The 26,723-nt window shown below is 49.9% G+C and overlaps 1 protein-coding gene across 6 annotated transcripts in view; it reads left to right on the forward strand.

Annotated features, from left to right (window-relative positions):
• The first annotated feature begins 1,374 nt into the window (after window positions 1-1,374).
• CYRIB (CYFIP related Rac1 interactor B) overlaps window positions 1,375-26,723 on the forward strand; it is a 97,812-nt gene continuing 72,463 nt past the window's right edge. For 2 of the 6 annotated variants that reach the window (XM_075415549.1, XM_075415554.1), the window contains exon 1: window positions 22,962-23,099. The gene's annotated coding sequence lies outside the window, so the exon portion shown is untranslated. Of the gene's footprint in view, window positions 1,462-22,961; window positions 23,100-24,114; window positions 24,255-26,723 lie in introns of those variants that run through there. The other 4 variants (XM_075415552.1, XM_075415553.1, XM_075415551.1 and 1 more) reach the window with 3 other exon arrangements.

Raw genomic sequence — 26,723 nt, forward strand, 5'->3', positions numbered from 1 at the left:
ACGTGACTTGTAGCCATTGCGGCCGTCGCAGCAAGACCCGTGTCTTGGCGTGGGGCCTCTGGGACCGCAGAGAGAGCTGAAGCATCACAGCCCCCCGCCAGCGACTGAGGGTAAAGCCAGGCAGCAAAATGCCATTTAGAGAAATTACCTTAAGACGTGTTACCCCCATCTAATCCCCGTCCCTTCCTGAGAGGGATTGAGGGTGCAGGAGAACAACAGCATCTGCTGCTGGAGGGGGATCTTCCTGCTGGGCAGACGGGGATGGGGAGGCCGTGTCCTGGGGTGACTCTCTCTCCTCCTGCGACCAAGATGCCGTCAGTCATCAGTGCGAGACGGCAGAGACACTGAGCGAGGCACCTCAGGGATGTCACAGCTGCTCCGGTGCCTGAGCGCAGCTCCGGAGATTACAGAATCACAGAATGTTTGGAGTTGGAAGGGACCTCTGGGGATCATCTAGTCCAACCCCCCTGCCAAAGCAGGGTCACCTACAGCAGGCTGCACAGGACCTTGTCCACGTGGGTCTTGAGTATCTCCAGAGAAGGAGACTCCACAACCCCTCTGGGCAGCCTGTTCCAGTGCTCCATCACCCTCAGAGGGAAGAAGTTCTTCCTCCTGTTCAGCTGGAACTTCCTGAGCTTCAGTTTGTGCCCATTACCCCTTGTCCTGTCTCTGGGCACCACTGAAAAGAGTCTGGCCTCATCTTCCTGACACCCACCCTTCAGATATTTATAGGCATTTATTGGGTCCCCTCTCAGCCTTCTCCTCTTCAGGCTAAACAAGCCCAGCGCCCTCAGCCTTTCCTCGTAAAGGAGCTCAATTACAGGAGCTGTTGGGGGTTGAAGCAAAAAATTCAGCTTTGATGAGCTTTTCCTTTAGTCTGGGAGGATCAGCCTTCAAGGCAGCGTCTCGCTGAAGCGGTCGGGCTGCCAGGCCGGATGCCCAGGCCGGACCAACGCCTGCAGAGCCCGCAGCCGGGCGGCTGTTGGAGCGGGTTGGTTTTGGTGTGCCCGCATTTAAAGCTCGCAAGGTACTCCCGCAGCTCGCTCAAGAACTTTCCTACTCCCGCACCTCGCTCAGGCTCTGCTCTGCCTGGGGGCAGGGGCATGGCCGGCTCCTCATGCGGGTGCCCCCTCACCCCCCGGGACGCGGCCCCGGGCGGGGGCTGAGGCACAGGCTCGGGCCCGCTCCCACCCTACCCGGGCCCGGCGGGCCCCCCTCGGCGGCCGCGGAGGGCAGCGCCCGCTCACCCCAGCGCCACCTGCCCCGCGGGGCTGCGGAACGGGGGCCGGGACCAGGCGCGGCGAAGGTGCTGGAGCCGCCTCTCCCTCCCCCCGCGCCGCTTCCTTTTATAGCGATGCGGCACCGCGCCCGCCGCCCGCAGCCAACCTGCGGCCGTGACGCCGCCGCCGCCCGGCAACCCGGAAGGCCAGGCTGCGCCCCGCGGGCCGCCCCGCCGCCCAGGTAGGCTGCCCGCGCCCCCCGCCGCGGGCGGAGCAGAGCCGAGCGGGGACGGGAGGGCGCGGCGGGAGCGGGGCGGGGGCTGCCGGCGGGCGGCCCCCAGCCTCGGCGCCTGCGGGGAGCAGGAGATCGCCTGCGGGGAGCGGGGCGTCTCCTGAGAGGAGCCGGGGGTGCGCGCCTGAGGGGAGCGGGGGATCGCCTGAGGGGAGCGGGGGATCGCCTGAGGGGAGCCGGGGGGGAGCCGGCGGCGTGCGGGGCTGAGGTGTGGCTCGCCCCCCGCCCGCCCCCCTGGCGCAGCCCCCCGGGCCCTGCGGAGGGTGCTCGCCGCCGTCCGGGGCAGCCCTGCCCCTTCCCGGCCCCCTGCCCGCGGCGCCGGGCCCGCGGTCAGGCCGCGGGCGGAGCCGATGAGGGCAGCCGGGGGGACCCCCGCGCCCAGCCCCGTGTCGGGCCGCAGGCCGGAGCCACCGCCTCGGCGTCCCTCAGCGTGTGGGGGCTGCGAGGTCGGCCGGTGCAGAGAGGGCTTCGCTCATGGCTGCGAGGGGCGCGGGGGTGACAGGGCTGGGGACAGGAGACCCTCTGTGCCCGGGGACCAGGGGACGGAGGCGACGGATCCAGCGAGCGGTGTAACGGTCCTCACACCAACCAGCACGATCTCCAGCAGCTGCCAGGTTGAAACTGAACAACAGTTGGCTGGGGTGGTTGGCATCGGGAGGAAGCCACGGCTTGGCGCTGCGTCCCGTGCACGATGGGTGCTGCTTTATGCTCCCTGGGTCGGGAGCCTCGGCAGCGATGTTAACCAGCTGCTGCTTGCACCGAGCTGGGTGCGTTGCGTTTGATTGTCCCCTGATGCTCGGACAGGTGCTGGGCTGGAGGCTTCCTAGTCCTCATTATTCATGTAAATCTTGCACCTGCTACCAACTAAACATCTAAAAGTTCAGCCCAGCAGCCAGAAACGCACTGGATGGGCAGGCAAGGCGGCGAGCGCTTCTGCTGTGGGGGCTCAGGTACTTCCTCACCTGGGTAGGGACAGTGGTGTGGTCGTGATCGTGACTGGGTGTGAAAACTACCCCTCTCTCTTAAGCAAGCTGTAGCATTTCAAAAGGATTCATGGTGAAATAGAGAGGAAATAGCACAGAGCAATCCCTAAACCACGAAGAGTAACTGGCTGTATGGTTTAGAGTGGTGTTACCCTTTTGCCATTTAAAAATGAACTCTTGTTCATTCTTTAATGTACATGACCCAGAAAGCCATTATATATATATATATACACACCAAACATATAGCTTTTGTTTGGTGTTTGTTAGGTGTGTGACTGAAACAGGAGAGAGCCCCTTTTTTTCATTAGACCAAAGCAAACCCCCACATCTGCACCCCAAACCGAGAAGTGTTTTGAAGAGATGCGGGATTTCGTCGGAAGTACAGCGTCGTCTTTGTTTCAGTGCTTGACTCAAACCAAGCCTGGCGAGAGGCTGCCGCCAGTTTGACGTCAAGGATGCAGGGAAGCATTTGAGGTGCCTGCATGAGCGCTGAGGGACCCTCCTGGCTCATTCTGGTGCTTGACCCTGCACGGAGGAGCTGCTTGGGGTGATCTTGTCTCTGTGAGAGGCTGCACTTGCATGGCTCCAGCTGCCTTCGCCGCTCGGCGGGGCCCGAGAGGCCCTGCCTGTCCGGGCAGCAGGATGGTCTCAAGCTGCTGTTGCAGGCAGCAGTTCCTACCTGCTGCTTGCCCTCGCTTGCTTCGAGCGCTGACCACACCCAGTGGGTTTTCCGACAGTTGTCACCGCTCGCTTTCCCAGGGCGCACCAAAGGCCGGCGGTGCGGTCCCTCCATGGCTCAGCAGGAGAAGCACCGCTTGCGTGATGGTGTTTCTGAGCAGGTCTGAGGCAGTGCTCTGCACAGAAGTGCTCGGATCCAGCAGGAACAGTTACCAGAGTGACTTTTAAAAAGGTTTCCAATAAAGCCTAGAGCATCCATTTCTCTAAGAGAGATCGATAGTTCAGGCTGCTTGGCAGGGAGCATGGGCGATGGATTTTCAATAATCTGCACGACACAGCTCAGGCTTGAGGAAAAAATAATTAGGCCTCATTCTGTGCCTCTAAATGTGAGTATGCCCAGTAAGAGCAGTGGAAGAAGCCGATGTGGTGAGGGTAGCTTAAAGCTTAATGCCACCTGTAGTGTGGGAGGGCACGGCCACTCTGAACTGCAGTATCTTTTCATTCAAAGGTGTCAGAGATAAATAGTGGCTCAGAAGAGTAAAGACTGCGTTTGACTGAGATACTTCCTGTGCTTGTTGGAGAAGAACAAGGCCAAAAGTATTTTGAAAGTAAAAGCTTATTTCCTGTGAAAAACTCTTGCTGAAGTGAAGGGCGAGATTGTTTTAGAGCTGGAGTCACAGCTGCAGTGATCCAGGCCAGCCACACTGGCACCTGGATGGGGCTGGCCGGCTTGGTCTGAGGCAGAGTGGAGGGCACCGAGCGCTGTCCTGTCTGAACCTGCAAATGGGGAACAGGCCCAGCATCATGTGCTCCTCTTGCTTCACTGGGAACAGGAAGAGAGGCTGGGTCCTCTGCCTGCAAACAGCCGTGAGAGCTTGATTAGAGTCTGCAGGTATAAACTGGCCCTGCTCTGGTTGACTACATGCATGCTCCAGAGGCTCAGCTGAGAGCCAGCGTGGGTCTCTTGGCCACCCAGGCAATGTAGATGCAGGAGTGCTGTCCCATCACGGGTATCGGGACTGGTGCTGTAAGCTGCGAGTCATTCCCGCAGTGCTCTCTCAACCCTGACTTAGGAGGGCTTGTCTTTGAGGTTAGCTCAGTCCAAGACCTATCCTCCCAATCATCCGGTTTAGGTTTTCCTTTCGTGCTTACCATGGCTGTGAGCTTGCTTATCTGCTGAATCACTGCCCTCGCGCAGACCTGCATGGTTCCACCGGGAGCCGAACCCGGCTGGCCGGCTCCCCGGCGCTGTCTGCCCGGCAGCAGCACAGCTCTGGGGGAGGAGGTGGCCGGGAGCGCTGGGAGCAGAGCGCAGCGCTGACAGTCTGCTGGAATACCGTTGCTGGAGCAGGGATTTCAAATCCGCAGTCAGGCCGTATCTCGCAGTGGCTAGAAAGCGCTTTGCGCAGTGTCTGCAGGTACTCAGCTGGTGGAAACCTTTGCTCTGCACTGCGCTTGGATTTTCTTTTGGTGCCCGAGTTCTATTACTCTCCTTGCTGGGTATGTTTTAAAACTCTTCCCCCCCAGTGTTGGGTTTTTTTGTTGGTTTTTGAATGCTGCACGCATGAATTTATTCCCTGAAGATCTTTCTACACCAGAGATGCTCAAACTGAGTGTATGTGTGACCTTGTGATATTAGGTGGGATAAGTCTAATAGGTAGCTTTGGTTTCCATTCCCAGCAGTTTTTGACATGGTGCAAGCTGCTTTTCTATCATCAAAAATGCAATTTTTATAAAATGCTGGGTTTGATATCTACTGTAAGATCTACTCCAGGCTATCTAGTGGACAAACTCTTTATTTCGCAAAGGCTTGCTGGACAGAAAGGGAAGAATACCAAATCTTCTGACTACAGCAGAAAACCAGGAATTGTATCTGAGTCTCGTTTAAACAGTGTTTGTCTCAGCCAGAATTAGGAAACCCTCCCTGCATCTGCCTTGTTCCCAATCTTGAGGTCAAACCTCCTGGCCACCTCCCTCTCTATTTAAGGAAAAAATATAGACGCTAGTTGTAATCTGCGCTGTGAAAATCTAATCTGTGACCTAATTTGTTGTGATACCATGAAGAACCTGTCAGTAGCAATCACTGTAACCTGTGGCACAGAGTCACTGCCTGCTTTCCAAGAGCACTCACTCGTCGTAGCCTCAGAGGGAGCGGTGTCACGCCGTGTGTACGTTTGGGCTCCTCCACTGCCACATTTGGGGAATAATATACAGACAAGTCTCAGATCACTTCTGTTACTCTTTTAAAATGAAAGTGGCACGGGCAGTCGAACTGTTGTGTGGAAGTGAACCTCTTCTGCAGGCGATCCCGGCGGAACAGGCCAGTTTGAAACGTGTGGGAAGGAAAATGAGGTGCAACCAAAACCAGACCATTTTCTCTGCACGGTGTAATAGCTGTTTACCTGTTAATCACTCGTTCACCTTGTCTGTGGCATCGACTTGGACACAACCAACTCACTGGGTGAGTGGTTAGAGGAGTGACTTGTCTAAATAGCTCGGCACCAGTGTGAGCTGAGGTTTCATGGGCTAATTTTCAGGGGGCAAAATTAGCCGGCTTTGGGTACAGCCCCTTTGAGTCAAGTTTGTTGGCCTTTAAGGAAAAAAAAATGTATCTTCTGTAGTGTGTTACTGAAACCATAGCACTGCCAATCTTGCTCTGCAAGGCTAGAGGAGGAAGGAAGGTTTTACAGGTTGGGAATGTGCAAATAATAGGCTGAGTAACTGGGAATCGTGTTCCTAGGTCCCTGCACTGCTACATCTGACAGAGAGAAATCTTAGCTGAGGAACCACTGCTCTATCAGAAACAGACAGCAGAGCTGGGCTTCCGGTTTGATTGTTCTAGAAACAACAGTTCCTTTTTTTAAAAAATATTATCTTTAAAGTGCTTTACTTGAAAGTCCTAAATTAAAACGTGTAGGGGTATGCAGTCTATTAATTACTGCTAAGTTCCATGTCCATGCTTAGTGAGACACCATCAGTCCGTCTGGACTTTGGGTTACCAGCTGGGCTTTTGGGATCCAGTAAGACGCATGTCCAAAACAAGGCTATAATCCATGATCTGACGCCTTCCCTGCTCCCCCTCGCAGGAGCTGCCTGTGCTGCTGTTAAGGCATTAGCTCTTACGCTTTTTGAGACTCTTCTTTATTTTCAGTACTTGTACACGTCTTGTTCCCTAGCATACATCTGGTGTACGTTAGCACAGAATACATGCATCTGTGTAGTGTTTTGTAAACTCGGTGTCCTTTTACCCATTCTGGGCACTCAGTGCTCAAGTTTCAATGTGTTATTTGTTGATTTTTGTTCACTCCAGGCTTTTCCCTCCACCCACTCACTTCCTCTCAGAAATGTTTCCTCACTTCACCACTTTCTCACACGTTTCTGGTGCAGCGTTGCCGCCCGTTGCGGGCAGGCTCAGCACTTCATCTGCTGCTCACCTCTGCGTGAGATGGGCGACAGATCGGTGTGCGAGCACAGGAGCAGCGGCAGGGAGAAGGTGCTTGCACGCATGGGGGAAAGGGTGTGGCAGCAGGGAGACAGGCTCCGGGTGGAGGTGTATTTTGGGGCAAGAGGAGCAAAGGCACGGTGGAGAGAGTGACGGGAGAAGAGGGTGGATGGTTACACGTGTGGTGAAGGGACCAGGCGCAGCTGGGAGACGGCAGGGCAGGTAGGTCTGGCACGTGTGCAGGGTTTGAGGAAGGTGCATGTTCCAGACGAGCATGCAGCCAGGCCAGCGGCTCCGCTCCCTTCCTCAGTCCAGCACGGGCAGGCTGGTCTGCCTCCAAGGCGGCTTCTTGGAGCTTAATAGCATGCTTCAGTGTGCAGTTTTTTTCCATCCGCTTCTTATTTCTAGCAAAGGTTTCCCTCCTCCCTTGGACAACACCAAATTCTTGACCGTGTGGGGTGCATCTGGCAGCTTACAACCTGAAGAGGAAAAAAACCGACCGTGAAAATAGCATGTCTGTAGGTTTAAATTAGGCAAGGGCTAAAATTAGTAAGAACAGGCCTGTCTGTGGCTGTGCAAACCATCAGAGAATTAATATTCATCTGATGCTGAGCAAGGCAGGCAGAGGTTTGCCTTTCATCGCCTTGTCCCACTCCTATCCTTGCAGCTTCTCTTCCCTGCAGGACTCGGTTGCTAGTCAGCAGAGAGCTGCACAGATGCCGCTAACCTTGTGCCAATACCAATGCTGCTTTCAATGTGAAATGTTATTTCAGTGTGAGATGTTAGCAATAGCAGAGTGTTTTTACCCCACTCCCTTAATTTCTTTGCTTGGCTGTTATAAATGCACCGTGCTAAGGCCACTTGTCAGAGCCCTGGATGTGGCCCGAATCCCACGCTGGGGCCCGGGTCCACCCACCATTTCCTCGGCGAGAAAGGTGCCCCCAAGACACTTGTTCTCGTTTCCTCTCCCCAGCTGTGGTTTACTTTCCTCTGCTGTAATTGTGTTGCTGTTAATGGGGCTGCAGTATAAACCAGCCGCTGAAATAACTGACATCAGAAGAATAATTCTAGATTGGTTTGGTTCTTTGCAGGTCTGTTTTTCATTTTACATCCTGGTATCGCTTTCATTTGCAGCATGACCCATGAAAACAGGTTTATTTGCGCAAGTTAAAATGGGCAACAGACTGGTGGGAAAGCATGGAAACTTGTTTGCGGAGGGGAAAATCAGAGGAAAAAAGGATTTTGAGTTGCTGGGGAAGGCAGTGGCGGGAGGGGTTGTTGAGTTGTTTGGCCCTGCTGGTACAGGTGACGTGTGGCTGCCGGTCTTTGGCCAGGGGGTGATGTGTTTGAGAGAGGGGAGAAGAGCAGGAGTCTTCACCTCTTTCCCCCTCCCCTGGGAACCGCAGAGCCGCTGCCGAAGATAAACTCCTGGGAGTGGATGTTCTCCCACCCCTAGCATATCCAGAGGAATTGGAGGTCACTTGGAAATCAAAATTAAACAATGCCTTAGTGCAGCTTTGAAAAGTTTACTCAAAGGGCTGGCGTTACTCCAGTGCGGTTAAACTGATGACCTCCCTCCCATAACAGTGGAAGAGAGAGGGCTCTGGCTGGGCTGTCAGCAGCCAGCGGTGACTGCAGAGCTCTGCGCTGGGCCGCAGGGCTGGATTCCCGCCCCTCTCACCGCGCTCCCATCGGAGCACACTGGGTGCGAAAGCAGGGAGGGCTGCACTGCGTCAGGCATGTTGCTGCCCAGCAGCCTCTGGCCAGGACCGTGCTGGGGGCTCGTGAAGCGCCTGGGCTGCTGCCGGCCAGGGGCAGCGCTGAGGGACCCTCCCGAAATGGGAACAGCCCTGTGGTTCATAGAATCATAGAGTGGTTTGGGTTGGAAGGGACCTTTAAAGGCCATATAGTCCACCCCTCCCCTGCAGTGAGCAGGGACATCTTCAACCAGATCAGGTTGCTCAGAATCCCATCCAACCTGACCTTGAATGCTTCCAGGGATGGGGCGTCTACCACCTCTCTGGGCAACCCATTCCAGTGCCTCACCACCCTTGTTGTAAAAAATTTCTTCCTTATGTCCAGTCTAAATCTCCCCTCTTTTAGTGTAAAACCATTTCCCCTTGTCCTGTCACTACAGGCCCTGCTAAAATGTCTGTCCCCATCTTTCTTATAAGCCCCCTGTAAGTCCTGAAAGGCCACAATAAGGTCTCCCCGGAGCCTTCTCTTTAACAACGCCAGCTCTCTCGACCTTTCCTCATAGCAGAGGTGCTCCAGCCCTCGGATCGTTTTTGTGGCCTCCTCTGGCCCTGCTTCAACAGTTCCATGTCTTTCCTGTGCTGAGGGCTCCGGAGCAGCGGCCCACAGAGGACCTGCAGTTGGCTTGTTTCCCTGGGCCGTGGCTTCTTTGAGCTGCCTCGCAGAGGGACGGTTGTCCCTCCGAGGGGCAGCTTGAAGGAGACGTGGTCCAGAGAAAGAAGGCCCCAGGGAGCCCACCTCTGTAGGCATCATCCAGCAGCATGCTGCTGACGGTGGACAGCTGTTGCCATCAGGGTAGAGTTATGTGATGGATGATTTATGTTCCCCCCCAAAGCTCAGTGTTTTGCCAGAGACACAGGGACAGGGAGTAGTGTGGCGGGGAGTACCTCTGCAGTCTGCAGTCTCCAGGGATGATCTGGGTTTTCATGGTGGTGGGTCTGGATTAGTCAACAAAATGTAAAGGGAAAAAATAGGAGCCCCATTCCCAAGACTGTTCTGCCAGTCCCAGAACTGAGGAGGGCAGATGCTGCTGCCTCTGAATCCTAACTCCCTCTGAAGGACTAGCCCTATGACCAAATATGACCTTCTGGGCATCTGGCATCCTGCTTACGTTGAAGCCTTAGGAAATATTTACTGTATGCGGCAGTGTTCTCGTGTTAGTGCGCTCTGGGTATCACAGATATCCACTGGCAATGGCCTACAGCAGTCTGTCAGATGAGAGCATTGGTAGGATTCCCCGTGAATGAAGAAGCTGCTCACATCTCTATTTAAGGATTGAGACCAAGTTTCTTTCCCAGGATTACCGCTTTGAAAGGAGATTATTTGTTTTAGGACTGGCTCTGAGTTGCAAAGCTTGTACCAGGACTTCTTGTGCCCAGGATCCACAGCTGGTCAGACATCCTGGTTATTGGTGTTACTGTCGCTGCATTTATGAGCAAAAAGTGCTTCAGGTCCACTTGCATCTGATCTAGATCTGCTGCTACCTAGCTGTATGCCTGGACGCAACATGAATCCTAACACCTCTAAAACACAGTTATGCATTGGAGGGATGATTACGCCTGGGACTTGTAGCTGCTGTTCACACCAAAATAGTGGGTTTTTAAACTGGTTGAGGGTCTGTTTGGTCTGTCACCTTTTTTTCTTAAAAATAAACTGCTTGATGTGAGAAGCAGTTGGTGGATGTACTCGGAACTCTTGGTCTGCAGGGCAGTGCCGCCCGGGTGGAGATTGCAAACCCTTGTGTGGGCCTCCCATGAGATCACGCAGCTGGTATGGGACCAGTAGCTTCTTCCCTCCCCAGACTCCTGCAGCACGTCAGTCAGTTGGAGGAAGCACGAGGGGGGAGTGGGGGCCCAGAAGGAAAATACTGTGCTTGAGGGAGCATGTGGAAAAGTACTGATCCTGATATCCTTGTGTGCCTGCTAATCCTGCTGGCAGGCTGGAGCGCTTATCCAGAGCCCTTGGAGAGGACCATCGGACACAAGGCCACCAAAAAGACTGTGGCTTATCAGCACGTTGCCCAACGCTGCGCGGGTGTGGAGCTGTTCCTGGGCAGTTGTTTTCATAGAGCTGAATATGGTCGTTTGCATATTGCATGGGGTTTGGGCTTTTCCTCTTCCTCTTAACTCTGTTGGGCACCGTTGTCCATGTGTCTGCGAGGGAAGTAGTGTTCTCAGTCAGCGCCCAAATTCGTGTAACTTCCCCTGGGCAGTGGCTCCCAGAAACGCACCCGCCTCTCCGCCGGCCCTGCCGGGGAAGGGCAGAGCAGAGGCCGCTCTGCATGGGGACCGCGGCGAGGAACTTCCCCTGCATTTGTTCTGCTCCCCTGGTTCCTCATGCATGACATGATCTGAGTCCTCACGCTCACCCTGTCATGGGACATTCACCATCTGGGGTTTCTGCAACAGGGGATGCTCGTGTCCACTTGAGAGGAGCCACCGGCTTCCTCGGAAATCCCCCTGTGAAATAATAGCACACACCCCATCCAAATTATTACCCACATGTCCAGCATGCCCCGGCTTCTCGTCAGCCCTGCCACTGGGGAGACTTTGGGGGGCTGCCAGAAGGTGTCCTTGCTGCTGGGGGAAACCAAAGCCAGCCCCCACTGGCCCTGCCTGCCATGGGGCAGCACAGGGGGTGGATGCCCATTTCGCTTCTCTCATAGGATCACAGAATAGTTTGGGCTGGCAGGGGCCTTAAAGATCATCCAGTTCTAACCCCACTGCCATGGACAGGGACACCTTCCACAAGACTACGCTGCTCAAAGCCTCGTCTAACCTGGCCTTGACCACTGCCATGGAGGGGGCAGCCACAGCTTCTCTGGGCAACCTGTGCCAGGGCCTCACCACCCTCACAGTAAAGAATATCTTTCTTATATCTAATCTAAATCTGCCCTCTTTCAGTTTAAAGCCCTTACCCCTTGCCCTGTCACTCAATGCCCTTGTAAAAAGTCTCTCTCCAGCTTTCTTGTAGGCCCCTTCTGGTACTGGAAGGCTTCTCTAAGGTCTCCCCGGATCCTTCTCCCCTCTGCTGGGAGCTGTACCACCTGCTGAAGTACTGGGGGGCAGGTGGAAGGTGAGCCTTGCTTCTGCCCCTGGTACCCTGCTTGCAGCCATGCCAGTGCATCCCAAGCCTTGCTCCGAGCGCAAGTGGTGGTAGTTAATGCCCAGCTGAGACCCAGCAACTTGCCAAGCTGGTCCTTCTCCGAAGCTGCTCTGGGCCTGCCCTACCCTCTTCTGCAGGATGGAGCCCAAACCAACACTCGGACTTACTGGGTTTTGTTAAGGTTTTACCTAGCAGGATCTCAGTATCTGTAAGGCAGTTGTAGATGTGTCCTAAACATTTGTTTAGATCGGCTTTCTCACAGAATAATTTCTGAGCTGGAAGAGTGGCCAGAGCCCCTGCCTGGGAACCAGGCAAGCTACCCCCTCTTGGTGTGTTTTGTTTCGTTTCCTGCGCTGTTTTGTTGGGCTGTAGTCCTACTGTGAATTTCACTGACATCAGTAGAACACTGGCAACTCCCCCAGGTGGGTCTCAGCAGGATCGGGGCTCTTCGGAGATGAAAGCATAACTGAGTGCAAAAGACGTGTGTTCAGAGGTCACTGCAACTTGGTCCCTTTATCCCAAAGCCTCCATTTGCCCTAGACACTGTTATTGCAAGTGCAATAGGTGAATTTAGGTTCCAGCCCCAGGAGAGGATGTACTGGTTAATACAGAGAACTTTAGAAATTGCCCTTCCTCTCTCTGATGTCGCTTTAATCCCTTGAGTGTACAGAGATTAGAAGATATTTGATGAATGCACAAAACATTCATTGCATTTCTCTTACATTTCATTGCATTCTCTTACATTTCTCTTCCAGTATCTAGCTGACCTTAAATCCTGAATGAAATGAATTTGCATTTGTTTCTAAAAATGTCTCATTTTGGGAATCAAAATGTCAACACATTTGAAAACGGTCCCACATGAGACGTTTGTATCTCCTGGAGTTTAAATTGCTGGATCAATTTCCCATTAATACTAAGGGTGTTTAAAGGACAAATTCTCTGCTTACTGCAGTGAAAATTTACCCCGAGGTATGACATTCCACCTGCCACTGAGTGTAAGATTGTTGAATAGAATGGACTGGAATAGCTAGATTTGCACATACTGGTAACAAAAGAGGGTGAGCAGCGGATCCGTTTACGGAAAACCTTTCCTCTTTTTTTTTCCCCTCCTCTCTTTTCAGCCATCAAAACTTGCATCCTCTTTGCAGTGTATATTACTGCACTATTCAGAAGCCCCTACCTGAATTTGGGCACAGTTTAATCATGTACCATACGAGTGGATAAAGAGAACCCTGAAGAGCTTCCACTCAAAAGGGTGTGAAGAAATGGGTGCACCAGGGTATATCCAAGGTCTCACAGCTGAGCAGGAGCCGCAAAGCCTGGCTCCAGCCTCACTGGCTCCTGCGCTGGACCACAGAGCTATGAGCCCCATCGCGTGCTCTTCTGGTTGCAGCTGTGCCGACTGACAGGGCTTTGCCACAGCTTGTCTCCACTCCTCAGTGTTGCTCTGTCCTGAGTGAGAAGAAAGGAGGAGGACAGTTGGCAAGCCTCGACCCCCTCCTCGTCAGATGAAATATGGGGGCAACTGGAACAAGCGAGCAGCAGGCTGAAGCAGACGGTATAGCTGCAAATAATTTGAACCCAAGGGCAAGGTGAACCTGAGCCTGTGTTAAGTTAACCCGAGGAAATGCCAACATAACCTAGGAGAACATACCATAAAATTGGACCATGCTGTCCTTCCCTTGCGCTGTCACGGAAACCAGATGCCAGGATGGAAAAGCACCAGGAGCTGAATCAAAAAGCTTCAAGTGTCAGAGAGGCCTGCTCAGCCCTACCTTCTGCTGCGGCCATCTACGCTTCCCGGCATTCCCTGATCTCTTGCCAATTCCCATCAACAGCTGTGGTTTGTGGTTGTAATGCTAAGCATTTGTCTCCTCTTTCTCCTAGCAGACCTGCATCAAAGCTAGATGTGGAGCATGTAGCAGTTTGGGAGTCCCAGGACTCCCAGAACTGGCCTCCAAGCATGAAATCAGACCCTTCTTTACTGCTTTATCTTCTCCAAGGTCTGAGACACCGCGAGTGTGGGTTTGTAAGCTGCCTTGGCCCATCTGATGGAGTTTGTGAGGAAAGGTTACAACAAAGTTCTTTGTAATACATTATTTTGTTTCTTTTAAAGAACAAGGAAATGCCAGTAGTCAATCTAAAGCTGGATTGCCAGCCCAGAAGCAGCCTACGTACTGCACAGAACATAAAATGTTCTTTGCTCTACCATGCTTATTCCCACTTTCTCTATGTATCACTGTTGAGACTGCAGTTTGAGTAGGAGCAGCTCCAAGATGTAAGCACGTGCCTGCTAGGAATCCCACTCCTTGTGGGAAAAGCCCCAGAAGTTCATTAGGTGTTTAATAGCTTCCAGTCGCTGCTGTGCTGGATGGACCTGAACTGGTGACTGAGAGGGGAAAGGTTCTCTCGCACATTTACAAACCCTGAGGCATCTGTTCCCTAGGCACAGATTTGTCTAATTTCCCTAAATCACTGCTGACCTGCCCTGAAATGATACTCTCATTCCCTTAGGAAATCCCTTGGGTTGATATCAAGTAGATACAGTTATTTTTGGGTTCTTTCCCAGCGAGAGTGCACTGTATTGCTCTGACCCCTACACACCAAATAAATATATCATTGGGCTGTAGTAAAGGTCCAAAAAGCTTTATTGAAGGGAAAACGGATTATTAATAATTAAGGGTAGTTCAGTGTATTGTTTTTGAGCCAAGTAAAGCTAACAGGGCTTTTTTGTAGCAGAGATGAAAGTGTAGAATATCGAGACTGAATTGACTGCAACGTTTAATGGCAACATAAAAGTCAATTAATGAATTGCAATGGTTAACTCTGCATTAAAGTGAAACATGCAGCTCACAAACAATGTATTAAGAAGTTTTAAAGAATACAAAAAGCAAACAGATAAAAAAACCTAACCCAAACCCCTTATTGACTAGTAAGTGCCTGTATTATATTTTTCCTGAGGGACAAACTCCTATTTTTAATTCTTTTATCCTGCAGCTCTGGATGCATATATGTATGTATGTGTGTGCTTTTCCCTTAGCACCTCTCAGAATTAAATAAAGCCTCTACAAGAAGTTGATCAGTAGTTAATAAAATTCTCTCAGGGCTTCCTGCGATTTCTCATGGCGGGAAGGACAGCAGTTCAGAGAGAACAGGCATCAGCAGATGCCTTTGTAAGAAAGGCTCTAAACAAGGAGTTCCAAACTGCTAGGTGTTTGAACCGCCCCATGTTATTTATCATCCACCCAATTACAGTTTCCTAATTTAAAAGTATAGTTTCTATTTCTCTGCAACAACAGAAGAACATAACATGGAAAAGAGAAAACTGAATCAGGGGATGGAATAGCTGTGCTTCTGGAGGATGAGGAAGGTTTTAAAATGTTCTGCATTGAACAAATGAAAGATTTATTGCAGAACAAACCTGCAGCCATTCCATCTCACCGACAGTCCCTATGTAATTCTGTCCCTTTGCAGCCTTTCCAAAACCACCCATTGCTTCTGAAACTATTGTCCAAGCCTCTGTCTGACATGAGGTCTTTTCCTGCACTGCGGTCTCCAGCCCTCTGCCTTATCCCATGGTAGCCGTTCAGTCTTACAGTGGGGACACATGCCCCCTCTTTGTCCTCTGGCCACATTCGGGTCCTCTGAGCACAGTCCCCTCGGTGCTAAACCCAAGCTTGTCACATTCGTCTGCAAAACCTTTCATAGGCTCAGGGCCAGAGTCTGTCATCTGAACGGTGGTGTGTTAGGCCTTAGGACAGAAGTGACCCCATTAAAACCAGTTAGAAGCATGCATACTTAGGGCTGTCTTGCTGCCCTTATGTTTCTCTCTGCTCTCACGTGGTTCCCCAGGCCTCCTCACATCCCTGCTTGAGCTGGTCTTCTTGGAGCAAACCACAGCAAGGTTATATTCTCTGCATCCACCCCTACCATCTTTTGAAAATAAAATTCAACAGATAGATAAGCAATTAAGATTAAAATAGTAATGGGAACGTAATGGGAGCATGAAGAAGCAGGTACCATTTGCCTTTTCTTGGAAGAGAAGAAGATATACCAGAAAAATAAAGCCCTGTGAAGTGTGTAACTAATGAATCCTAATTTTCTCCTGATTTGGGTTCTGTGTGCCCTGCATTTCCCACTGCAGCTTTCTCAGTGTGAAACCTCAGGGCTCCTCCCTGTTCCCAGCCCTCCTCTTCCTTGCTGTCCACTATTTTGCTTCTTTCCACTTTTTAGCTTGTTCATTGCCTGAGACGGGACTCATTTAGAATAAGGAGTAGTGTTATTGTTAAGGAGTATGATGCTGTATTTAAAAAACCGCACTGATTCGTGATGCATTCCTGTAGAGGCAGCGTGGTCAGGGTGGGAAGCTGCGTGTTCTAGTCTGATCATGAATACAATACGCACCTAAGCTCTGACCCCAGGAACCCAGATGTCTCAAATGGGACTGTATCCAGGGTGGTATAAATAGGCACAGAATGTTTCCCAGCTCATGCGTGGGGTTTATCAGCTGGACGTGAAAAAATACTAGCTTTCCATCAATTGAGTAGGCTCAGAATAAGTTTAAGTAATTGCAACATGCAATGTCAGCTTTACTCCCTTTTATTGCTAACTAAATATTAAACAGCTGCATCTGGTTCTTGATTTAGTCCTAGGTGCCATGTTCACGCTCAGGAAAAAGGAAGAGAAGGATGTCTGGTGTGTAGTGTTTCAGTTGCTCAGCAAAGGAAGTGTTTCAGTGCTTGCCAAAATGCTTTGTTTTATGGCAGCCCTCATCTGCACCCAGTCTGTCCCTCACAGATTACAGTATGGGAGAAGTCCTGGCTGGTCATTTCCTCTGCTAGCAAACTCTTTGCAGTTAGAGAGACTTGCTTATGGGAGCAGTAAGGACTCTGTTTCTGTCCTTCTAGCTCCCCAGGCTTCTTAAAATGATTGCTCTGAAAGGCTTTATTTCGGAAACCAAGTACACATACCATGTGGGTGATGGGTGACTGGGAATTTCTTATCCCACAGAAAAAGAGTGCTACCTACCCACTTCACATGGGGTCACTGGGTGGTCTACAGGAAGATGTGTGTACTGATGAGGAAAGGATTTCTTCAAAGTTCTTTACATTCAGCAATTGGGTGCGCTAAGATTATTTTAATGTCTGCTGCTCTTTGGAGCATATTGATGGAACTGCATGAAAGTAACAGTGTAATGGGATACAGCAAATGGCTGTATCGTAACAGCGTTGCTGTAAAGAGGTAGATACAGTTGGTGAGCCAATAACTAAATCATAGTCTTTTTTCTCTCATTATTCAGTAGCCTTGTACTCAGCATCACTTGGGTCACAAATGAAGATGAATTTGGTTTGTAGTAGCTCAAGTGAGTATTGCAAAACCAGTCCAGGTTTTGATCAGCTAAATTGAATCCTGCTTTTCAGACGGGAACAAACAGCCCGCTCCTTTCAAAACGAAGTAGAGGTGCAAGGACGGAACAGTGGCAACAGTGACGCTGCAGCCCCGCGGGGTGCTGAGCACCCCCAGCTCGCAGTCCTGCTGCCGGAGATGGAGGAGTGCGTCCGATGGGATGCAGCCCCAGGGCTCAGCTTGTCCTTGCTCTCGTCTCGCCCAGCGATGCCTAACACTGTTGTTCTGTGAAGTCCGTGTTTGTTCACTGGATTTTGAAATTGGCCCCTGAGACTGACACTCTCCGGAGCCCTTCCCTGAGGTGCTTTAATTAACTTACCTATTTCCCCACGGAAAGATTGCAACATCCCCCGCGATCTGAAGAGGAAACTAAGTACTGTTGTAGCAAAGGAAACAGCTGAGACAAAGTGAAATGGTCTCTTGACAGTGCCCTTGGCAACACCTAGACACAGCCCAAAAATCAGTTACAAGCCAAATGCTATTCTGAGGGTTTCTGATAACAAATGAATTAAGCACTCTGGGGAGAAAGGAAAAAAATAAACAATAAACAAAACCTCCAATGATTACATCACTACAAAGGATGGGACCAAAGTGAAATACCAGTCTCATGCTCCTGAGGTAGGCAGAATTCTCAACGAAATCAATGAATGTTTGTTTCTATCAGGGCACAATTGTGTTTGCTCAAAAAAAAAACCCCAAACCAAACAAAAAAATTGGGTTCTTTTCCAGAGAGTAATGAAACAGTCTAGCCCTCTTAAATATTGCCTTCCCTGTTCTCTGAAGCATTGATTCTGTCCATTAACTGGAATACTCTTACGCTGCTGATTGATGTGAAACATTTTGTGCGGGTGGGGGGAAAAAAGAGGCTGGTGAGAAAGTTCCAGTTCAGATACATGGTTTATTTCCTGCCGTGGTTCTGGTGGTTTACTTTGTTTTACAAACTGGCTTGACCAAGAGCTAATGGGAGGTCAAGGGAAACGCCTGCTGCCCCGCATCGCCCCCTGATTCAGCAGCCTTCCCTGACTTAGTGAAGCCCTTACTTAAGTGCACTAATTGCTACTCGGAGTGAGTAAATCCAGTGAGGCTGAGGAGCTGCTGGAGAAAGGTGCCCTTCATGCGAGCAGAGGGCGTGACCCAGCACCTGCTGAAGTGACGGTGGCTTTTCCGCTACGCTGAGCAAACCTCTGCCGAAGAACGGGTGTATCTCGGGTTTTTCCTCACCTGAGTGCCGTACATTCGGAAGCGCTGTCTGCGGCCATGGCCCCCTGCACTTGGTAATGCTGGATCGTCCCGCCCGCTCAGCAGGCCACTCCTCTCGCTGGCTAGCTCACCTCTTTGCTCGCAGCATAGGTTTTACCACTGTGGTTACTCAAAGTACTTCTCAGTGCAGTGGTGTCCATGTGGTGGTCGCTGAAGAAATTCTGTATTTCACAAACTTTAATTTCACAATCTTTAATTAAAGATCTCAGTGTCCAACACCATGTTCTGCTCAATTCTGTAACAGGTCTACTACTCTTAATTTATCTTTCTATTTTCCAGCAGAGATAAAAAATGATTAGAATAGCTGCAGTTCCTCTTTCCACCTTCCTGTATGCTTACTGGTCTACAGCCTTCTTTCTAATGCAGGCTTAGCACCTGCCATTTTCTCTTTATTCCTCTTTTTGCTTCCCTGTCTCATGCGGGTGAGCTGTACTGTTGAGGAAAGGCAGCAAAATGTGAAAACAAAAGAGCTTTACACTGTAAAATCACCATTATCTTCAATCAGAGTCCAACACTGAACCCTCCTGCATCATTTGACTTAAAGTTAAGTTTAATTTCATTAATGGAGAGTGTGCTGCATCTATTAGCTGAGGCTCCCCATATGAAGAGGCCGTGCTGATCGTTTGCATCAACTGATGAGCAGACTCGAAAATAATCTCAGACTTTGTAGTGGCAGAAGAGGAGATGACTAATGTGATTAGTCACGTGAAGGGACTGAGGCACAGCACGAGGAGACGACAGACTTCCACCAGGTCTGTCAAGAGTAAAAAGAATGAACTTCCGAAGCGCCTCGGTTCCCCCATTTTCCACCTAAATGTAAAAATGACCTTTGGGGTGGGAGGGAAAGGCATTTTGAGATTGGGACTGCCTGTCTCCATGCAAGTATAAAACATTGTGATTATTTGGCACTACAGTATCTGGAAGCACTTCAGGCATCCTTGTAAGGATCCAGGGATTTGACCTTGGCTTTTTGTTTTGTCTGCGCTTTTCGAAATTTATGTAGATCATTCATATTGTGTTGCAACTGTTTATATTTCTGAAGAGCTACATTTATATCAGAGGATTTGTACTATCCAAAACGAAAGCCCTAAAGGACACTGTAGTGTGAATGTGACTGCTGCTGCAATCCCTCATCTACTAGCCGTGCACTTGAGAAGGTGGAGAAATCTGGGAGGGGGAGGGCAAACCCCGATGTTAGCTTTATCCAAACTGAAAGGTGATGTAAACCACAACAGTGTGGCAAAGGATCTCCGCAAAGCTGCCTCTCTTCTCTGTTCTTGAAATTTTGCTGTAAGAAATCTCCTCTCTTTAAAAATTAAAAAATAATCTTTGGATATAGGATGTTTGCTTTCTGTTTTCATCCACGTATTGGAAAAGGTAGTGGAGTCCTCCCCCTTTACCCAGACAAGCAAGGCTGCTATCAGTGGACAGTGCGCCCTGATTGTCCCTGCTGGGTACAGATGGGAGAGGATGACGATGACTCCCTTGTCTCCTTTTGACTTTCTCCCCTAGGCTACCATTAAGCTTAAAAGTAGCCGAAGTATCCTAACTGTGCATGGCACCTAAGGGCAGGTTTCCTTCTGTGGCTTTACTTACCTGTCTGGCTGTCTATATATAAAATAAAGTCATCTTTGTCACTAGTATATATGCACATGTATACAGTACATATACATCCAGCAGCACATTTGGAGCTCAGTAATCTTTGCTCTGTGAAAATGCTCTGACCTGTTTTCTTTCCTAAGTGTCAGCTATTCCTACCTGGCAGCAACAGTCCTACTAACAAAACAATCCACTGGCATTTAGCAGCATAAAAGCAGTTATGTTCTGTTAGCATTCCTTTATTTTATGATACTAGCTGGCAAATATAATCTCTAATTTAATTTTTTTATATGTAATAACCAGGTGCCTAATACCAGGTAATAATGGTAAAATAATTTTCTATTCAGAAGAAGCAATTACGAAATTAAAAGTGAAGGCAAAACTAACAGAAAATTGGTGGGTTTTTTAGTCATGCAACATTTTCCAGAGTGTTCAATAATTTTTTATGCTTCAATTATTATGTGGGATGTGGGTGTCTTAGTATGCAGCTGCTGTTAAAGCTTCGGTGATTCTCAGGGTCTGGGCATTCTTACTTGTACTTCTGAAAGATGAGAGATTCAAATTAACAGTACCTTACAATTCTGGAGAGCTCTAAAGTGTAAATGTTGTTATAAACCTGCTTACAGAAATTTTCTTTGTCTCACCCCACCCTGCCAAGCCCCAAGCAGTTCATAATTTTACGAGCATCAAAAATCGTTCATCCCTGAGGCTGGTTGTATGGTTTCCTTAGCTCTGTGTAACAGGACGAAGTTCGGTGGTACGAGAGGTGAGAGCCCCCAGGTTTGTATGAAGCACGGTAAGGAGTCCAATGCAAACTCAGACCGTGGTTCTGCTTCCCTTGAATTCAGTTCAGCAGGACCTGGATCGCTTCCCGCTTGGCGCACAGACTGCCAAAGGTCTGTAGCTTCAGAGAAGGAGATGTGGTAGTGACCTGCCATCATCTCAGGAAGGAGGGTGCATTGATCCACACCTCAAAATTTGTATCCGTTAGTTGCAAAAAATCCTTCCCGTAGCAGAAGTGAAAAGTCATGTCAAGCACTCAGTTTAGCTTACCCACTTACACAAATTAAGCACAAGCAGAACTGGGACTTCTCCTCTTCTGCCATTCTGCCCATAAGCTGCTTCTGTGAAAATCTCATTTCACGTCTTCTTGGACATCTCCTGTTAGCTTCGATCTGCGCTAACCTCCAAGAGCCTCCAAGGCTTGCCTGAGCACTGGCCTTTCTGCGCTTCGGTGAAGGCAGCAGACAGGTACGTGGTGTACCAGCCCTGGTCTTGCCTGCATGTTACCCACAGACGGAATTTACAGTGCAGTGACTTCCTGAGTTCATCGAGCAGGTTTTGGAGCTGAACTGTACTCACAAATGGCTCCCTTTATATCCCAGGATACTCTTTTATCTAGAATACTTTGAAGTTACTAGTGTAGTGAATCCATGCATCTTGAATCCTACCACGTTACAAGAGGGACAAAGTTTAGCAGTTTTGGTCAACATACATACAGGTATGAAAATAAAAAGAAGAGAAATATGTTGACATATAAATAAAACTCTGAGGTCCTCTCCACTTTCGTTCTTTCTCAAAGTGGGTTTGGGGGAACTTTGTATTCACTAATATTTGGCAGTTACCAAACTGGTATTTGGCTTCTGAAGAGAAAGTAGCAGAAGTGGTTAGACTTTCAGGGGCTGTGTTTGCCTCTCTCAGATTGAATAATCACCTTTGCCAATGACAATGCTCTACTGTTTGAGGCTGCAAGGACTCTTGTCTTGCTGTATCCGTATGCTGCTGTCTGGCTGTCCCGCTCGGTCTCTGAACTGCTCCTGGCGCAGCCTCACCGCACGGGGTGTGAGCTGTCCCTTGGCTTCAGAAGAACCTATCAATGTGAAGGCCAGGTGAGACGTCATGGGAAAATTCTGAAAAATCATTGTCTAGACTCCAGGTTACTTTGAGAAAAAAGCAAGCAGAACTTTTAAGTTTTCTTTCTCTGTGTGTATATGTGTAATTTTACTAAAGAAGCAAGCCCTGAAACAGGGTGTTTGTGCTGTCCCTCTGCTTTGGCCAATTTATCCATACCAGAAGCAGAAGTAGTTCAGGGTGTGCGATGTGCCAGTGTAACGACACCAAAATCCGAGGGTTGCGATCCGGGCAAGGAAAGGTGAAACCTTCATCAATAGGATGTGTACATAGAGAGAAAAGTACCCAATTAAGTCCATGCAATGCCCTTAAAATGTGATTTTGTCTTTCTTAACACATTTTGCATATCTTTTACGTTTTAGGGGAGATGGGGAGCGGTACGGCATTGGCCATGAGAGCAGGGGAACATTGCTCCTGTGCGGAGCTCTGCAGCGCAGAGCTCACTGAGGGATCAGAGAATCATCGGATAGCTTGGGGTTGGACCTTTGAAGGCCGTCTAGTCCAAACCCCTTGCACGGGCAGGGACATCTTCAACTCGATCAGGCTGTTCACAGCCCCATCCAACCTGACCTTGAACATTTCCAGGGATGGGGCATCTACCATCTCTCTGGGCAACCTCATTGTAAAAAATTTCTTCTTTATATCCAGTCTAAATCTCCCCTCGGCCTTTCCTCACAGCAGAGGTGCTCCAGCCTTCGGATCACCTTTGTGGCCCTGCATCCCACCTGCAGAATGTAACTTTCAACTTCTTTTTTTTTTTTTTGCTGAGATCTTACAGCATGATCCACCTGGGGAGACATTAATGCGGGACTTTCAGCCCGCAGCCCTGCTCCTCACGAAGAAGCAGCCTTCTTGTCCTTCCCATCGCGGCCTTGCCAACAGCAGACGCTTAAACCCCCCAGCCAGGCCTGACAAATATCTCAAGACTCGCAGCGCTGGCTGAAGCCGCCACCCACACCGTCAGGCTCGTGGCTTTCAGGCGCTGCTGGCGGGCCCGGGGGGCTCAGCGCTGCGGGAAGATGGCTGCCCCTCCCCGCGCGGCCCCTTTAAGGGGGCTGACCCACCCCTCGTCTCGCCCGCCCGCCTCTCTTTCGCTCCCCCGCCCCTGCTCCAGACACTCGGCGTCGAAGCAGGTGCATGCGCAGTGCGCTGGCAGCCCGGCGCGCCTGCGCAGTCACCTGCTGGCCGCCCCCCCTTCCCGCCGGTACATCCGGGTCACTGTCCGCCCGCCCGCACGGCCGGTCCCCCGTGGCGCTGCGCCGTCCCCCGGCTCCCCCCCCCCCCCCCTCTCCCAGCGCGGGCGGCTCCGGCGCTGCCGCCATCCGCGCCCTCCCCTGCGCGGGGCTCCGGGCACGCCGCGCTCGCTGCCTCCGGCTGAGCAGGGGGAGGCGGCGGCGCCGGCGCCGGCTCCGGCTCCCGCATCGCCGTCCATCGAGCGGGGCGGCTCGGTGAGTGTCAGCGGCGCGGAGGGCGGAGGGCCGGGAGGGGCGCCTCGCTTCGTCCCCCGCCGCCCCGTCGGCCTTGGAGTGCGACCCGCTGCCCGCTGCGGCCGGGCCCGCTGCTGAGGGTCCGGGGCTCGTCGCGGCTCCCATCTGTTGCTCTCCCGCCTCTCCCCTCAGCAACTTCCCTGCCCTCCCGGGTCGGCTCCCTCCCGGCTGCCGGCGCGGGGCCGGGGCTGGCGGCGGCCCGGGGGGCGCGGGCGTAGGAGAGCGCTTGCGGGGCTGCGGCGGTGCGGGCGCGTCCCGCGGCGTGGCGAGCTGCGGGGCTGGGGCTGGGGTGGGTTCGGCAGCCGGGGCGGGAGGGTGTTGTTCTTGACCCGCTCACGAGGCAGCCGATAAAATCAAATTTCATTTGGGTTCTGGTTCTCCGCGGTGCGGTTCGGGAGCAAGGGCGCGTGCGTCTCTGTTCTGTTGTGTGACTGTGGAATCTGGTGTCGTGTCTGGCGTGGGAATGACATGCAAGAAGTTTCAGATATCAAAGAAATCAAGAGACTGTGCGTTGCGAAGTTGCTGGAAGGATGCTTCTTTTTTCTTTTTCTGTTCTGTTGCATCAAGATCCTGGATCCAAATGTCAGAGACGGTGTGACAGCTGTCTGTCTGCTGCAATAGCAGAGTCTTACTAACATTCGAAATCCGTCATTCTGAGTTCCTCAGAATGTGGTATGGAAGTGCAGGTGTTGATTAGCATGTATGTTAATTCTCAAACCAGTATAACATTTTCTAGATTGACTGAATAATCTGTGCTCTCACCTGTTACGGTTTCTGTTGTTATAAACTGCAGAGTCTGTTTTGGTTGAACTTTTTATTTTCCTATTTACACAGACAGTTTGCTGTCTTTGTTCTCTGACAGTGTGGACTTTAAATATACTTGTAAATTAATGATCATTTTGTATAGTAGGTTGCGATCGATAGGGGTATTGGACAGGAGATGTTTAGCAGTTAACCTGAGGTTTCTGTTGCCAAGGTTGGAACGTGAATCCAAACATAAAAGTTTCCCCTGAACAAACGTCTTCGTTTAGCAAGGTGCGCAGTTGGACTTCGCAAAGCATAACTTCAGCTCTGCGTGGCAAGCTTAACAGCGAAAACCTAGACTGCGTGAATAAGGTACTGCTCTTCCACGAAATAGGAGTGTTTGTTGTCTGGCGTACTGCGAGTGTTCCCTTGTTGAAAGAGAAGCTTTCAGGAGGAGAGTGGATAGCTTTTTATCCAAGTCGAACTGTCAGCTTACTTATTGTGTGTCTTAGCTGTCAGAGAGTAGTGGCCGTAGAAAGAAGTGATCCCATGATCTGTTTTAAAATGTCCCTGTCGACAAGTACCATGGTTGTATGAAAGTAAGGAATGAATGGATCCTGTCCGTTACACAACTTCCATTTGCCGTCAGGTGCTCTAGATTTTCTTTTTGCAGTTTAGCTGGGGCCACCTGAGGCTACAGATTATGGAAGACACTGTCGACTGAAATTCCCTGTCTCTGCCAATGAATCCTTTCCTGCAGGAACCTCGCTGACTGTAGAAACATGAGGATAGCCAGTTCTGTTCTTGCACACGTAGCTGTCCTGTGCCCTTATTGGAGTTCTGCGGGAGTCCTGATGTCTGTGTAAACAGAAAAAGGAAGCTATTTTTTGTTGTGACTTTCAGTAGTTGTATATCTTAGCAGAAAAATTAATTGAATGCGATAGCTAAAATAGTTTAGGGACAGTTATGTGGGGAACTTAAAGTGTCTGTCACCAGACTTCCAAAGGTGCTTACTAGACACCTGAAATTAATATTGTGAAGAGACAGGAGGGTGGGGAATCTTTGTATTGCTAACTGCTAAATTACCGAGTAACACAGTAACAGAAATTGGTTCTGTCATTTGGCAAGGCATATGCAGGGGCTACTTCAGATTCCTGTAGCTGCTTAAGCATGTAAAAGCAGGTTTTTTCCCCTTGCTGTGTATCTAGGAGAATACGGAAATACAAACAGCCTATAGTACCCCTGTTTTTTGTTACTGCTTGCCAGCTGAGGGTGTAGATGGAACGTACCCTGTAGCAGAGACAGGCAAAATTAAAGCTTAAGTACAAGAAGTCAGAATTGGTTTTTACGCAGTCAGGTTTGTGTGTGTTTGTTGAGGTGGTTTTGTTTTGGGGGTGTGTGTGGGTGTTTTTTAAGAAATAATGTTGCGAGTGTCAATCAAGATTATTACCTTTGCATACCCTTACTAGAAACTTTCTCTTCTATAATTACACCAAGAGTTTTAGTCATTGATGTAGATGGTCTTAAGCTGAGAAGAACGACTCCTGTCTCTTAAGGTAATGTTAAGTACCCTGAAGTATATTATAAATCAATTGTATGGGATTTAGTCATTGTAAAAATGTTTGAAAATACATCTTCAAAGCTGAAATATTTTGAGTGTTGTCAAATTGCATCTCATTGACTATCAGCTGTCAAGCAAATGTGCCACAGGCGAGGTGCCCAGCCTGAGTGAACATATGTGCTGAATCCACACAAGGTTGGAAAGTCAGCACCATGCTCCTGTGCTTGGTGCCAGGATGCAGGGAGTCATCCTGGTAGTCGCTTTGGTCCAGCTGAATCCCTCCAAGTCTATCAATGTGGCTGCAGAGCTGATGAGAGCAAGGGGCCGGAGGGTGTGAAGGAAGCTGTGCTTGCGCTGGAAAGAGTGAAGTGCTGGGGCATGTGAAACATTGGCACTACTTGCTAGCTGTGGCACCTGAAATAAGTGCATAAATTAGGCAGAGTAAGATTTATTTCAAAGTATTTTCTGACTGTAAATGAAGGCCAGTTGTATGTACTTTTTGATATCTTTTCTAATTCCATTCATTTGCATGTATCAAGAGCACTTATAAATAAATGGATGGTTCTCTTGCATACCTCATAAGTCTTCGTTTAATATTAATCTATGGATACATAGCCTTTACTTAAGAGTACTAATATTTCCTTCCTTGTGATTGTGGAAAATTTAACACCTCTAACTACCCAATGTGGAAAAGTCTGCTTTTCTCATCATACGTATGAAGGCAGGGGCTTATTTGATTGAGTTTAATTTCAGGATGTCTTACAAAGTCACCTCAGTTTCACCCTTTCTGTGATTCGGGAATGTTCTCCCGAGTGCCACAAGTCGGCTGCTGCACCTGGCAGAATGTTCAAACTGTCTAAAATTTGCTGAGGGTAATAGGCTCTCTTGTACAGTTTTACACTTGCAATTCCAGTGCTTACGGGAGGTATATGTATTGCAATTGTATAAACAGCAGAGCTTAACAGAAACCAACAACAAACAATGAGCAGTTTTAGAATTGACTAGGTAAAGCTGAAAGTATTTTTAGTTACAGCACTTTCTCCTGTGTTCCCCATCTCCTGTGGTTTTAATTGCGTTCTCCTTTTTAGAAACGGCATTTTGCCTTCTCTGTGACATGAAAGCCTGATGCATAGGGAATACCTTCACTGTGGAAATTGTGAAACCGGTTACAGACAAAGCATATTGAAAAGTGCAAGTAAAATGGTCCGTTCTTTTGCCTTTCACCCATGATAATTTGAATAGATGTGAGGTGAAGGCTCACAGTGTCCTGCTCAGTATGT

Source organism: Opisthocomus hoazin, chromosome 3, assembly GCF_030867145.1.
Source record: "Opisthocomus hoazin isolate bOpiHoa1 chromosome 3, bOpiHoa1.hap1, whole genome shotgun sequence".
NCBI classification, from domain to species: Eukaryota; Metazoa; Chordata; class Aves; order Opisthocomiformes; family Opisthocomidae; genus Opisthocomus; species Opisthocomus hoazin.